Here is a 15,016-nt window from a genome sequence, read left to right on the forward strand (position 1 = left end):
GGCACTTTGGGGTTTTTACTCCTCTTTGGTATCTTTTTCCTCACCCGCCTGGTTGTACAACTACGAGCCACCCAACAAATAGACCAGATTATTTTTCATCAGGCCATGACTGCCCTAGAGGCCGGCAGTTCCCCACAAGTATGGCTCTCGATGCTGGACCGGTAGTCAAAGACGGGTAAGGGAGGAGGTGACACCGTACCGACCTAAGACAGGAGCTGTAGCATGCTCTGCAGTTATCCAATGACGGGTAAGGATGGTGGTTGACCACTCCGCCTAAGACAGGCACGGTCCCGAGCTTTCCTTTTCTTTTTAAAAGAGAAAAGGGGGAACTGTCGGGGTTTTGGCCGGACCCCTGGCCCTAGGTGTGGCAAGGCTAAGATGGCGCCTGGCAGTGAGCCAGAGCAGTTAACTTTTGCATAAACAACTGACATTATTTTGAGGAAGTTCCAGGGATTGGCTGAGCTCCCTGATGGACAGTGCAGGTCCACTGTATGCCTGCCTTTGCTGCCTGTATCTGTGGATGCTCTCCCCTCGTGCTCGAGTTGCTGATTGGTTACAATAATGTATATATTAGAGTGTAAGTTCCTCAAAGAGGAGAACAAAGAAAGAACTATGAGGAAGTAAGCGCGCAAAATAAAGAGCTCAAAAGAACCAGGTTTGCGTCTCGTTTCTCTGCAGGCAGGGAGCGCGACACACTATGCCTTTTTCTCCCTCAGAGCACAAGCATCCACATGCAATGCAATGGATGAAAGTGACCATATTTTACCTGCTGCCACAAATCTGTACAGCAGAATCTCTGGCACAGTGAGGGAAGGCTTGTCAGGTAATCTATGTGTCATGACACACTGGCAGACAGTCATGTAAGCTCCTTTTCTGGTAATTATAACATTCCTAGGGGTATTTTCATTTTGAATATGTAGACTTGTTCTAAATATGTGACTGAATTTACATTTTAATTCATTCACTTTAATGAGCTCTTTATTTTATATCATTATCTGTGTATTACTACTTTGACTTGTAAAAAGTGTTGTCACATGCATGAAACATTATATGCCTACCTGCTCTATGTGCTCTCAATACTACTTAAAATTACTCATGATGAACCTTAAAATGTAGTAGAGTCAATATGCATATAGCACATTGAAAAACTATGCTGAGACCACAAAAACATATCACAAATATTCTATGCATTTTTAAGCTGCATTAATTCAGGTTATAAGACTAGCAAACATATTTAAATGTCAATTTAAAATGGTCATATAACAATTAGGATAATAATATGCAGTATATCATTATTTGTGAACTAGTAGAAAACAGAAATGAGGGATGGAATAATTTATTATGACTTGAGACAGGCATAGTAAAAATGTTGGAGTGAATGTAGAATATTTGAGTAAGCACGAGAAAGTTACACAATGTTGTGTTTCCTAAAACAACAGGGAATGAGAGAAATAAAAGTGTATTATTATGACTTCATCTAGACAGTAAATTCACATTGTTTACAAAGTAATTAAACAGGGGAAGCATCTCCTCCATCCCAAATATGTACTATTAGGCTTGCTGCTGTTTTCTTCAATAGTCATTTGTTCACCTAATTCAGATAATAATTCACCAATATTCTGGCATCCTCGAAGAGTGAGGGATGGCCTTCTCTTAAACATTTTCATCCTATCAATTGAATGTGGCTTAAAAAATCCTGAAAGAATGAACACAAAAGTGAATTTATCAATATTTTAATGCTGAAGAAAACAATGTCATTCTGGGTTTCCTGGGAATCTTCAAAATAGGAATATGATGAATATAATCAGCAAATTTGTACTTTGCAAAACATCACAAAATTCAACCTTTTGTTTAAAAAGATGCATTTGCTAATTAATGCTATATTCATTTGACATTATTAGAAAAGCAAAATTTTGCATAATTAGAATTCAATCATAATAATGAAATTTAGAAGGAGTGGAAATTTTCTTAAAATGTACTTTCTAAAACATTCTATCCCTACAAATCACAATCACATAGGAAGCAGTCAGCAGATATCTTCAGATATAACCATGGGTTAGGAGAGGTAAAGAGGAAAGGATAAAAAATAATCTTTGACCTTTTACTATCCCATTTTTATGTATTAGAAAATTTTCTCAAAGAAGTTCCCTGGTCCAAGTCAGACAAATAACAAATAATTAGACTTAAAAACAGGATTGCCATTGACTTTATCCTCCACATTATAGCATCTCTGAAATCAGGATGTATTTCACAATTAATAGGATGTCAAAATGTAATTGAGAGCATGTTTTTTTTCTTATACATACATAAATGAATGATACAATTCATGGTGTAGTCTTACAAATGAAAACAGTACTTCCTCCCAAACCCATTTCTTCAACAATTTCCCCATCATTTCTTTCTGATTTAATTTCTGACTTGCAATGAGCAGGTTTACTAGATCACCATTATAATACAAGCATTATTCTACATAAGTGTAAGGTTATCATAAACTCCTTTATGCTTGGATGGGGTTGTGGCTCAGTGGTGGAGTGCTTGCCTGGCATATGTGAGGCACTGGGTTCAATCCTAAGTACCACATAAAAATAAATAGACAAAGGAATTGTATCTATCTACAACTAATATTTTAAAAAACTCCTTTATGCTAAAATACATGTTTTACCAACCACCTCTGTTAACCTATTTCTGTCTGTGTCTTGCTTATTGTCTCATTCTAAGGCTCTATTCTAAGTAGTTGAGTTTGCTGAACAGGTGACCTCTGCATAAGATACTAGTTATGTAATAATTTTTGTTTGCTCAGAGACTGAATGGAGGGTATGATATACAAATTTACAAGTAGCAATAATTTTGTTCCTTACCAACTCAATGTTATATTAACTATACATTTAAAAATAAACACTACAAGAAAAATATAAAACCACACTTACTGAAATAGCAAGACTTACAATTATACTACAATAAAGACTTTTTTCACTCCTAAGCTGTAAAATGAGAGATGAACTTTGGTGAATTATTGAAAAGACTTCATGCCTTCGCTTGGTTTGTTTATAACACCACACTGACAAGTATATTCTGCTGAATATTTTCTATTAATTTATCTTTTAGATTACTATTCCTCTTTTCAACTGTATCTAACCTGCAATTAAACCTATCTATTGGGTTCTTCATTTTAGTTACTATATTTTATCTGTTTCAAAATTTCCTTTTGTTTTCTATAGATCCCACTTCTCTAGTAAAATTTTTAATCTCAGCATGCATTTGCATAACTAGATTAGTTATCATGTTTAATGCCTCTGTACTCCCAAGAGTGTGTAATCTGTATCAAGACTATTTTGATGCTTTGAACCATTCCTGTTCTTGAGTTTTATCTCTTGGTCTTACTGTACACTTAGCAATTATTTATTGACTCCCAAGCACTCTATGTGAATGATTTTATGAAATGCTTGTTGGAAAAATATACAGATTCTAGATGCTGTTACCTTCCACCAAAGAAAATTTAATTCTTTTCTAGAGGGAAGTCAAAGTAGATGAGCAGATCAACTCAATCCAATCAGGAACAAAGATTGCTTGAGACTGAGTTTGAACACTATTATAAAGATTGGCCTGCCTGTGGTTTTTCCTCACTCTTATGACACAGCCCTTCAACAGATTCCACTGTAACCTGAGCCAGAACAACAAACTATCAAAACCTCCATGCAACTACTCCAATGCTTTTTGCTTATTTTTTCTAATGTACCCAGCTTTTATCCTCTTTTCTCTACTCAGTTTAAGATTTAGAAAACATAGGAGAAAACCCAATACAGAATGTGACTGTATCTTTCTCTCCTGAATCTTAACTGACTCAGCAGCTCTACAATCTATTCAAAAGAATTTTAGTATAATAGCACTTCTAGTAGTTTCAGCAGAAGCTTTTGTCTTCTACAAGTTACTCCATCATATGCAAAATTTGAGATTTTGATGTGGATTTTAAGATAACATAACACAGGTGTTTTACCAAGCAAGGAGGTAGTCAATGAAATCAATAGTTGAATCCAAAAACAAATCTGTTTAGTGTAGGACTGTCTTAAATGGTATCTCATATGTGACTGCCAAATTTATCAAGCTACCTTCATGGTCAGTCATCAATGCCATTCATTTAGACATACTAGGTATTTAAGATGAACTGAGCTTTGTCATTCTCATCTCTCTAAATGAGTCTGAAATAAACTTTACCCTAGAGACATGAGAATCCCTCTAGCAAGATATCAAGCATGGTAATTGTGTCAATTCCAACAGAGTCATCAAGAAATCAATATTCTACAAAAGTTCTAAGAGCTGGTAGCTCATAACTACCAACTTGTTAGACATCAAACTTTTTAAACACAGTCATATGGTTACTGATGTCTAACCAACTACATAGACATCATTTCAGAAACTGTGCATACAATATTTTTTAATTGGAACGTTCCAATTTTAAAATTTTTGAAAACTGGAACCTGCCTATTGTTTATGACAAATATGAATAAAATTTAGAAAGTATAACAAATGACTTATATCACATACTAACAGATCAATTATATATGGATTCAGTATACATTATGGCATAGAGTCTGGCTATTGGAAACAGCAGTCAATAACAAAATGAGGCTAATGATACCTGAAGGAAGTTAGTACAGAGTTGTGCCATAAATGAGAAATATACTTTAAATTTCAAAGATTTAGTAGGAAAAATAATATAAAATAATTCAATAATTGTAATGAATATCATAGAAAAAGAAAATAGAAATGGTAGCTGCTGGGAGAAAAAGTGAAGTGAGAATTACTGATTAACTGGTACAGATCTTCAGGTGTACAAGATAAAAAGGATTCTCATAGACAGATTATGGTGATGGTTGCAAAACAACATGAAGTATTTTCATAACAACAAACACAATAATGGTTAAGTCAGTACATATTAAGTGTACTTTTAGAAAACTAAAAACCCTTAATTGCAAAGGACAGTAATATGTATTTATTATTTCACAAAATTTTAACTTTAATTAAATTTTAATTGTTATACTGAAAATGCAGAAAAGATATTTTGGATATATTTAAGTAAAATACATTACTAAATTAAATTCATCTTTAAAAAAACTTTTAAAAATACTTGTTCAAAAGTTTCCTAGAGAGGACAGAAAAAGTCCTTCCCATGTATGAGTTCATTTATCAGTGAAAAATATAAATACTGTGTGTTTAACTAAATATTTCCCAAGAATCAGATCAATAATGTTAGATTGGGGCTACAGAGTTGTGTAGTGGAATACCGAGTTTCAGATATTTTCAGATTCAGATGTACCAAACGTGTAAAACATTTGAGTATTCCATGTAAAAAGGAGGAGGGAGAAAAATAATGACAGAAACAGGAAAACCTTCATTTACACTAGTCCCATGGAAATAACTTTGATAGTTGCTATTATTTTATTTTAGATGAAATAATTTTATTTTATACAGGCAAGAAAAGCTACTTCAGGATCTACTAATTTAAAGTATGCAGTTGTATACAGAAAACAAAAGCAACAACTTGTGACTGCTCAGCACACAGCATCCAAAGCAAAGAGGCTAACCCCTCAATATAATTACTTTTTAAGGTAACTGTGACCGGAAAATAGGTTTCTTTACATGAAGATCTGTACATTATTTGAAAGTACTCAAATGATGTCTTGATGTGAACCATACATTCCAGGGACTTAATATTTTTAATTATATGGCTCCACTATGGGGATGTGGAAATGTTTTGGTAGAAAAATTAAAAAATAGAGGGAGTGGAGTGGTCTAAAATAACCACTGAGTGAATTACACTGCAGCTTTTATTTATGATATCCTTATTTTTTATGCCAGAGTGGCTGCAAAATGAAAAACAAATTAACAAATATATTTTGTTTACAACACATAAACATTTAGGTATTGAGATAGCATGAGAATTTTTGAACTACATAAATAAGTTCAGTTTTGATACATGGAAAGGGGTATCACTGAGAAATATATAGTATAGAAGACATTTCTAACATAGCTTTCTGACAGTTCTTAAAGAGATTGATCAGTATCATAATATAGCACAAATGTGATTCAATAAGTATGGCACTACAAAATTTCTTAACTGAAAGTTTTAAATATTTTACATGAGTACAAATTCATTTTAGTTTCTTGTGTTATTTAAACACACTCTTTTAAGTGGTACATCAGAACATTATAACTCAGTTTGCAAGAAAACCACACTATAGTTTTGCTTTGTTTGTTATTCCCCTTCAACAATTGAAGACTGAACAACACTAAATATTAGGGCACTGCTTACTTGGATGGATAATGTCATCCAAATTCTCTTTAATAAACAATAATGAATGCTATGTTTTCTCTTATTAAATAATCACAGGTACCTCATTACTTGCCACATGCATATGCTGAAGATGAATTATTACTCAAAACATTCACATGTCTTGTCAGAAGAATAAAATATATCAAGATCATAAACAAAATGAAATAATACAGGAAAGATTAAACAAGAAAACATACAACTGTAATGGTACTGATTTTGAAATATTCTATTATTATTTTACAACATAGTTACCAAGGTGGGGATATTTTCTTTCATAAATATTTCAGTTCCCTACTTCCTCTGCAAAATTTTGCATACTTGATGAATATTTATTTAGTGCACAGGGACATTAAAATATTCATGTTCTGACTCCTATAGTAGATACGCTTACTCAATTGCTTTAACAAATTTTTTCTTGGATATTTCCTTAACTTTCCCTCCCAAAAGAAATTCATCCAAAATAAAATAAGCCTTCTCAAAATGAAAGATGATATCAAGCTCACAACACTGTCAAGTAATTTACACATAATACTTAATTATTTCCAGGCTACTTAATTCATTTTCCTGATCCTCAATAGCACAGCAAAAGGCATGCTAGAATATCTTTTGTAAACCATCTTCAGATCTCACCACTCAAGGAAGCACATTTGGGTTCCCTTGATAAATGGTCTGAAAAAGTTCTCATGTGATCTTTTCCTTCTCTTTGCATGACATTGGGACTTACCATTTCAGTAGTCTACACTTGACCTGACAACTGAAAAACAACATACACTGCACGGCACCTTCTGGCCATGGACATGGGGACATGGTGGAGCATAGCAAGGGTTACTGAGGGGTAACCCCTGGAAACGTGCTAAGGAAAATAAGCCATGCTGCTGTGGTGAGGCAGATTTCAAGAGACGGAACATCTGGCAGAGTGCATTGAACAAAAATGAAGATGGCTTTATATGAGAAAAGATATATAATTAGAAAAATAGGAAGAAGTTAGAAAGATGGACAGGACATTAGGACTTTAGAATATAGTGCCAAGAATTTTTAGGTGTCATATGTGTTTTATTTTCACAAGAAGATTCATGAATTTTTGCACCATTTTAATATAAAAAGAGAGCTCTATAAATGTGTATCTTAGCATGGTTGAGTCTGTTCATCCCTACCTCCAGCACATACACAGAGACAATTATAAACTCTAGACAAAGGAACAAAAGGAATCCTATCTGAAAACATTAAAGAAGGACTACTTCAGGACACAGAATAGAGGTCCATTTAACACTTGAGAAATGCAATGTCATGGCATTGGGATGGGCACAGGTTTTTCTTCATCTTTTTGCTTGAGGAGAGTCCACAGGGTGGAGGGTAAAAACATCTTTAAAGAAACCTGTATTCTGGGTTCATGAAGATCCAGAAAACAGAGAGTTAATTCCCAGATCATGGAAAGTGAGATGTAATGCCAGAAAGAATTGTGGATACCTTCTGCCAACATCTCTGTCAAACAACTGAAGGAGATGTTTGTGGGCATATTGGAAACAAATTAAAGCTAAGGGAACTGAGATCTAAAGAAGTCTCTGATGACTGACCTAATGACAACTTTAGGAATCTAAACTGTTGAGGCTGTCATGAAAAAAACATGGCAAATGTGTCTTGCATGTTTTCAGGATACGTATAAAACAGGTGATCCAAGGAATTGGAAATTGCATTATAAAATTAAAATTAAAAATGAGAAATAACTCAAAATGATAGGAAGTAAAAATCATATTTCAATAAAACATTGAATGTGAATGCCACAACCATCAATCAAAAGACATAGTCTGTAAGATTGGATTAGAAAGGAAGACCCAACAATATGCTGTCTCCAAAAGATTCTTCTCATGGGCAAAGACATTTACAAGTTAAGGTATAAGGATGGAAAACAAATACCATTCATTTGGAACTCATATACAAGGAGGCTTTAATATCTTTATACCAGATACAGTGAACTTGAAGTCAAAGTTAATCAAAAGGAATAAAAAATGTCATATCATACTGCTTAAGGGAATTATGCATCAATAAGACATACCAATTATAAATATCCATTCCTCCCAAAATGGAGCATCTACATATATCAAATCTTTCTCAATTTCAAGAATAAAATAAACAAAAACACAATAATACTGGGTGATTTTAATATATTCCTATCAACAACTGATAGATTCTCCAACCAAAAACTAAATAAAGAAGGTTTAGAAATAATCAATACAATTAATAATTCACACATAATTTACATATAGAATGTTTCAGCCATTACTGACTGAATACACTCTTTTCTCAATAGCACATGTATCCATCACTAAAATAGATCATATTTTAAACCACAAAGCAACTCTGTGTAAAAACAAATGATAGCTCTAATACCAAGGATTATATCAGATTATAAAAGAATATGAGAAATCAATGATTAAATAAAAAAGAGTGGCTACCTTGCAAACTGGACAATAAATACTACACTATTGAATAGCTAATGGATAGCTGAAGAAATCAGGGATAAAATTTTAAAAATACATAGAGGTAAATTAGAATAGTGACACAGCATATCACAATTACTGGGACACTATGAAGAAACTTCTAAGAGGAAAGATGATTGCATTCAGATTATTTGATAAAAGAAAATTCCAACTAAATAACCTAAAATTACATCTCAAAGCCTAAGAAAAGAAAAAAAAATCTATACCAAAGCAGTAGAAGACAGAAAATAATTCAAATCAGTGCCAAAATCAATGAAATTGAAACAGAAAATTCAAAGTCAATAAAACAAAAAGTTGCTTCTTTGGAAAAACTAATAAAATTAGTGATAACTTAGCCAAAATTAATGAAGAAAAAAGAGAGAAAACTCAAATTACTAAAATTTATGAAGAAAATGAAATATCACCACAGACACTACTGAAATGCAGATGAAATATGACCTACAGTAATTAATGTAGTAGGACACAGAAAGTTAAAACACATCAATTTCAAGCAATGAAATAGAAGATGCCATCAAAAGTCTACCACATGCACACAAAAAAATAACCCAGGACCAAATAGATTCTCAGCCAAGTCCTTCCCAGACCTTCAAAGAAGAATTTACCCCAGTATTTCTCAAATTATTCCATGAAACAGAAAAAGGAGAAACACTTGAAAACTCATTCTATGATCCTAGTTTCACCCTGATACCAAAACCAAAGTTTCATCAAGGAAAGAAAACTTCAGACTAATATCCCTGAAGAATATAGATGCAAAAATTCTAAAAGAAAATACTGGCAAAGTTCATACAAAGTCATATTAAAAAGGATAGAGTACAATGATCAAGTGAGTTTCATGTCAGGAATGGAAGGATGGTCCAACATACATAAATCAATACAATAATTCATCACATCAATAGATTAAACACAATAATCACATGATTATCACAATAGACAAAGAGAAAGCATTTGACAAAATTCAGTATCCATTCATGAACTATACACTAAATAAATTAGGGATAGCCAGAACATTCCTCAATATTGTAAATGCTACATATGCTAAACCCAAGACCACTATCATTCTAAATGGGTAAAATTTAAAAAATTTTCTGCTAGAAACTGGAACAAGAGAGGGATTCCCTTTTTTACCATTACTATTCAACTTAGTACTTACAAACCTCGCTGGAAAAATTAAACAAAAGAAACAAAGGAAAGTGATATGAATAGGAAAAGATCTGAAATTATCTCTTTCTGACAAAGACATGATTCTATATTTAGAAGACCCAAAAACCCCACCAGAAGGCTTCTGGAATTTATTAACAGATTATACAGCTTAACAGGATAAAAATTGCTACACATTAACCAATTGTGTTCCTCTATAAATCAGCTGAAATGAAATTAGGAAACTCTCCCATTTATAATAGGCTCAAAAATGCTCATGTATCAATATAACAAAAGAGGTGAATGACCTCTACATTGAAAATTACAGAACATTAAAAAAAGTAATTGAAAAAGACCTTAGAAGAGTGAAAGATCTCCCATATTCTTGGATAGGCAGAATTAATGTCAAAATGACCATACTACCAAAAGCATTAAAGAGATTTATCTTAATTTCTATAAAAATTCCACAGATTTTCTTCATAGATATAGAAAATTCAATCATGAAATTTATTTGGAGAAACAATTCTTTATTAGAACAGTGAAGCAAGTGACAAGACAATATTATGTCTCAAGTTATACTACAGAGCTATAGTAACAAAAACAGTAAGCTAGGCACCAAAACAGACATGAAGACAAACAGAACAGAAAACACAGAAACAAACCTACATATATGTAGTTAACTCATTCTAGAAAAAGGTGCCGCAAACACATGACTTTCACACATCTTACTGGGTAAACTGGAAATCCATGCAGAGTAATATTTATCCCCTATCCTTCAGCCTGCACAAAATTCAACTCACTTTTGGTCAAGGACTTAGATATTAGAAGAGACTGTTTACCTCATAGAAAAAAATAGAGGACAAATTGTCCACCATTTTAGCATAGGAACTGACATTCTCAACAAGATTTCTAAATCACAAAAGGTAAAATCAAGAATCAATAAATGCATGACATCAAACAAATATTACTCACAGAAAAGAAAATGATAATGTGAACAGAATGCCTACAGAATGAGAGAAATCTTTGCCACCTACACTTCAGGTAGAGCATTAAATTCTAGGACATATAAAGAACTCAAAAAATTTAACACACACACACACACACACACACACACACACAATAACCCAATGATTAAATGGGCAAAAAGAAATAGCAGGCACTTCACAAAAGAAATACAAATTGTCAATAAATATATGAAAAAATGTTCAATATCTCTTCCATTTACCAAAATGCAAATCACAACTACAATGAGATTACCTCCCACTCCAGTCAGAATACAAATATCAAGAATACAGGTAATAATGGTGACAATGTGGGAGATAATGCTCACTCATACATTGCTGGTGGTACTGCAAATTGGTGCAACCACCCTGGAAAACAGCATGGAGTTTCTTCAAGAAACTTAGAATAAAGCGATGATTTGACCCAGTTATCCCACTCCTTAGTATGTATACAAAGAATTTAAAATTAGTATGCTAGAGTGATGCAGCCACATCAATTCTTATAGGAGCTCACTTTGAAGAGCATAGCTATGGAACCACACTATGTGCCCCTTGAAAGATGAATGGATAAAGAAAATGTGGTATATATAAACAATAAAACATTGCTCTGTCATAAAGAAGAATTAAATTATGGAATTTGCCAGTAAATAAGTGGAACTAGGGACTATCATTCTAAGTGAAATATGCCAGACTCAAAAAACCAAAGGTCAAACATTGTCTCTGATATGTGGCTGCTAGCACATAATAAGTGGTGGAAAGGGAAAAACAAGTTTATTGTATTAGACAAAGGGGAATGAAGGAAAGGAAGTGGCATGGGGATAGGACATTAATATTAATTGGACATAACTTTCCTATGTTCATCTATGAATACACGACCAGTGAACTTTCACATCACATCCAACCACAAGAATGGGATCCTAATTAGAATAAAGTATATTCCATGCATCTATAATATCTCAAAACACAGTGTGTATGCATATATATACACACATATATATTGCACGTTTTCTTTATTTATTCATCTGTTGAAGGGAATCTAGGTTCATTCCATAATTTAGCTATTGTTAATTGGGCTGTAATAAACATTAATATGGATGTGTCACTGCAGTACATTGATTTTAAGTCTTTTGTGTATAAATCAAGAAGTGGAATAACTGGTTCAATTACAAGTTTTCTGAAGTATCTCCATACTACTTTCCATATTGGTTGCACAAATTTGCATTCCCACCAGCAATAAATGACAGTACAATTCCCTCCACATCCTCAACAACATTTATTGTTGCTTGTATTATTGATAATTGCCATTCTGATTGGAGTGAGATAAAAACTTAATTTTTTGATTTGCATTTCTCTAATTGCTAGAGATATTGAACATTTCTCATGTACTTGTTGATCAATTGTATATCTTTTTCTGTGAGGTGTCAGTTCAGTTCCTTAGCACATTTATTGATTGGATTATTCATTTCTGTGTGTGTGTGTGTGTGTGTATGTTAAATTTTTTGAGTTATTTATATATCCTAGAAATTGATGCTTTATCTGAGATGCATGTGGTAAAGAATTTCTTCCAATCTGTAAGCACTCTCTTCACATTATTGGATTTTGTCTTGGGCTGAAAAGAAGCTTATAGTTTAATTCCATCTTATGTATTGGTTCTTTTTTTAAAAATTACATATTCATTTATTTATTTATCTTTTAATGTAACAAATGGGATACATGTTGTTTCTCTGTTTGTACATGAAGGCAAGGCATACCATTTGTGTAATCATAAATTTATATAGGGTAATGTTGTTTGATTCATTCTGTTATTTTTTCCTTCCCCCCCACCCCTCACACCCCTCTTTTCCATCTATGCAGTCCTTTCTTTCTTCATTCTTGCCCCCCTCCCACCCCCCATTATGTGTCATCAACCGCTTATCAGTGAGATCATTTGTCTTTTGAATTTTTGAGATTGGCTTATCTCACTTAGCATGATAGTCTCCAATTTTATCCATTTGCCTGGAAATGTCATAATTTTATTATTCCTTATCTTTATCCATTCATCAATTGAGAGGCATCTAGGTTGGTTCCAGAGTGTGGTTATAGTCAATTGAGCAGCTATGAACATTGATGTGGCAGTATCTCTGTAGTATGCTGATTTTAACTCCTTTGGGTATAGGCCAAGGAGTGGGATAGCTGGGTCAAATGGTAGGTCCATTCCAAGTTTTCTAAGGAATCTCCACACTGCTTTCCAGAGTGGCTGCACTAATTTGCAACCCCATCAGCAATGTTTGAGTGTATGATTTTCCCCACATCCTGGCCAACCTGGCATCTCAGGTTGAATTTTGCCGCACCTGAAGATTGGAGCTGCAGCTTCCAGGATTATCCAAGATGGCCACTCTGGCTTTGAAATGTGTTGGCAAATGGGGAGCTGCAGCTCAGGGGTCAACGTGGTCAACTGGAGGTCCTGGAGTGGGGATTCAGTTGGTCCAGCAGGGGTCCTGGAGGTCTGGTGTGTTTGTTGTGTTTGTGGGATCCTGGTAGCCGGGTGCAATCAGTCAGTCTGTGATCCCGGTGATATGGCACAATCAGTTGGTCTGGGAGTCCTGGTGGCAGGGAGTAGTCAGTTGATGTGAGGGCCCCAGGGTCAGGGAATGATCAGTTGGGCTGAGGTATCCTGCTGACAGTGCTGAGTCAGTCTGGCCAGGGGTCTGACAGGACCTGGCTGTTTTCTCAAAATGGTGGCAGCCACGTGTAATCAAACCTGGAGGTACTGTAACAGTGAACTTCCAGGTAACATCAGGCAGCTGGTGCTCGACTGGTGGTCGGCTATCAGTTTGCTGACTGTTGTCGGCCGATTGGGAGGTGAACCTCATGTGTTGGGTGATGGATAGGTTTAAGGCAGGCAATGGACAGGTGAGAGGCAGGCAAATGGCAGATGATAGATGCCTGTCAGTGAGCAATCTGCACTCACAAAAGGCGTTGATATGCTGGCAGCCTGCAGGTCATCACAGAAGACAAATGGGGTAAACACCAGGGGATCGATAAGCAGCAAAATTGCCTCACCGAGAAAGAGATATCCTCTGCTTGATACCGGAGATACGGAGCGACAAGGATCACAGTCTCCCTCTAGTCCACCATCTTGGATCCCTGTATTGACTCTTGATGTAATTTATTGTGCTTTAGGGGTCAGGTAAGGAAGTGAGTTCTTAGGCTGACAATGGTGAAAATTTGGACCTAATTTTTCTTCTATAAGCAGAGGGTCACTGTTTTAGTGCATAAGTCTTTGATCCACAGTGAGTTGAGTTTCATGCAGGGTAAGAGATAAGGTTTGATTTCATTTTGTTACATGTGGTTTTCCATTTTCCCAGTGCTATTTGTTGAATTAGCTATCTTTTCTCCAGTGGATATTTTTGGCATCTTTGTCTTGTATGAGACACCTTTCATTGATGTGGGTTTGTCTCTGTGTCTTCTTTTCTGTAACATTGGTCTACACGTCTTTTTTTTTTCCAGTACCATGTTATTTTTATTAATATAGCTCTGTAGTACAGTTTGAGGTCTGAAACTGTAATGTCACCTGCCTCACTTTTCTTGCTAAGGATTGCTTTGGTTATTCAGGATCTCTTTTTTTTTTTTCCAAATGAATTTCATATTCCCTATTCTAGTTCCATTAAGAATGTCTTCAGGATTTTAATAGAAATTGCATTAAATATCTATAATGCCTTTGGTGGCATCTTCGGGGGCAGCATCTGTGGTGGAGTCTGTGGTGGCTGTGTGAGCAGTTGCAGCAACCAGGGGAAAAAACCTCTGGGCATCTCCCATGGAAAATATTTTAAAAGTGACTAGTAGCATATGTTGCTAGTCAGAAAGTCATGACTGGGTTAAGTTCCCTGTACCAAAAAAAAATAATTTTTCATATGACTCTATAGAGTAATATCTTACATAGAACTTAAAATGTGTGTGTGTGTGTGTGTGTGTGTGTGTGTGTGTGTGTGTGTGTGTGTAATTCACTGCATAAACACATTTAGGTACAAATTCACATGATTATCTCAACAGAAGCAGAAAAGTCTTCT

At 34.6% G+C, this 15,016-nt stretch overlaps 1 pseudogene; it reads right to left on the reverse strand.

The window, feature by feature from the left end:
* Nucleotides 1-6,664: 6,664 nt before the first annotated feature.
* On the reverse strand, nt 6,665-7,138 carry LOC124975743 (AP-1 complex subunit sigma-2-like; annotated as a pseudogene).
* Nucleotides 7,139-15,016: the final 7,878 nt, after the last annotated feature.

This window comes from Sciurus carolinensis, unplaced genomic scaffold, assembly GCF_902686445.1.
Source record: "Sciurus carolinensis unplaced genomic scaffold, mSciCar1.2, whole genome shotgun sequence".
Taxonomy (NCBI): Eukaryota; Metazoa; Chordata; class Mammalia; order Rodentia; family Sciuridae; genus Sciurus; species Sciurus carolinensis.